Source organism: Peromyscus leucopus, chromosome X, assembly GCF_004664715.2.
Source record: "Peromyscus leucopus breed LL Stock chromosome X, UCI_PerLeu_2.1, whole genome shotgun sequence".
NCBI classification, from domain to species: Eukaryota; Metazoa; Chordata; class Mammalia; order Rodentia; family Cricetidae; genus Peromyscus; species Peromyscus leucopus.
Window position 1 is genome coordinate 137761506 of NC_051083.1, and position 2041 is coordinate 137763546.

Here is a 2041-nt window from a genome sequence, read left to right on the forward strand (position 1 = left end):
TGTAATAGCCAGAACCTGGAAACAACCTAGATGCCCGTCAACGGAAGAATGGATGAAAAAAATGTGGTACATATACACAATGGAGTACTACTCAGCAGAGAAAAACAATGAAAGCATGAAATTTGCAGGCAACTGGATGCAACTAGAAAAAATCATCCTGAGTGAGGTAACCCAAACCCAGAAAGACAGTCATGGTATGTACTCACTCATAAGTGGATTCTAGATATAAAATAAAGAACAATCATACCACAACCCATAGAACCATGGAGGCTATATATATAGCATGGAGGTCCCTAGGACGACTGTGGCTTATAATAAATTTTGGTTTTACTCAATTATTGAAAAAAATAGCCAAATGAATGGAAACACATGAACTATGAACCAAAGGCTGAGGGGCCCCCAACTGGATCAGGCCCTCTGAATAGGTGAGACAGTTGATTGGCTTGATCAGTTTGGGAGGCAACTAGGCAGTGGGACCAAGTCCTGTGCTCATTGCATGAGTTGGCTGTTTGAAACTTGGAGCTTATGCAGGGACACTTGGCTCAGTCTGTGAGGAAGGGACTGGACCTGCCTGGACTGAGTCTATCACGTTGATCGCAGTCCTCGGGAGAGGAGTTGCCCTGGAAGAGGTGGGAATGGGGGATAGGCTGGGGGTAAAGGGGAGGGGGTGGGAGGGGGGAGAACAGGAGAACCCATGGCTGATATGTAGAACTGAATGGTATTGTAAAATAAAATTAAAACAAAAAAACCCCACAAAAACAAACAAACAAAAATCAGGTGTTATTCTGATGAGTCTGCTTTTATGTTACTTGGTCTTTTTTTTTTTTTTTTTTTTTTGCAGCTCCTAATATTTTTTCTTTATTCTGTATGTTTAGTGGTTTGATTATTATGTGGCAAGGGGACTTTTTTTTGGGGGGGGGGATCCAGTCTATTTTTTGTTCTGTAAGCTTCTTGTATCTTTATAGGCATTTCCTTCTTTATGTTCAAAAAGTTTTCTTCTATGATTTTGTTTAATATATTTTCTGTGCCTTTGAGTAGGTATTCTTCTTCTTCTATCCTTATTATTCTTAGGCTTGGTCTTTTCATGGTGTCCCAAACCTCCTGGACATTTTGTATTATGACTTTTGTGTGTTTTCTTTGACTGACGAATCTATTTCCTCTATTGTATCTTCAATGCCAGAGTTTCTCTCTTCCATCTCTTGCATTCTGTTGGTTATGCTTGCAATTGTAGTTCCTGTTCATTTACTCAGCTTTTCCATTTGCAGCATTCCCTCATTTTGTGTCTTCTTTATTGTCTTGATTTCAGTTTTCAAATCTTGAACTGTTTCCTTCACCTGTTTAATTGCTTTTTCATGGTTTTCTTGGCATTCTTTAAGGGATTTATTGATTTTGTTCATTTTTTTGTTTGTCTTTTCCTCAATTTCTTTAAGGGAATTTTCATTTCCTCTTTAAAGGCTTCTGTCATCTCCTTAAAGTATTTTTTAAGGTCAATTTCTTCTGTTTCTTTTGTGCTGGGATGATCAGGTCTTGCTGATGTAGAGCCAGTAGGTTCTGATGGATCCATATTTGTCTTTATGTTGTTGACTGTATTTTTGCACTGGCATCTTTCCATCTCTTTCTCCACTCTGTGCAAGTGGTTCTGTGTCTGAGGGAGCCTCTCTTGGTCCACTTGATACTTTTGGTCCAACGGGAGCTCTTGGTCTAATTAGGGATCTTGGTCTAATCAGTGCTGGATGGACTCTGTGTCTCAGGGAGCAGCTCTTACTCCAATCGGTGCTGGGGGGCTCTGTCTCAGGGAGCAGTTGCAGTTTCTGAGGGAGGGTAAGGTTTGTGGGAGGTGGGGTTTGAAGGTTACAGGGTCTGGTGGGGGATGGTAGTATTCTGACTTGTCTGCAGGTGACCTGCCTACTGGCCTTAAACTGGTACTGCAATGGTAGGTGGTGTGGGGGTACAGGGTTGTTCCCCTGGGCCCAAAGTCTAGAGACTGGGGTGTTTGGCTATGAGCACAAAGACTCTCCTCTTAGTCCAGTCAGTGCTCAAA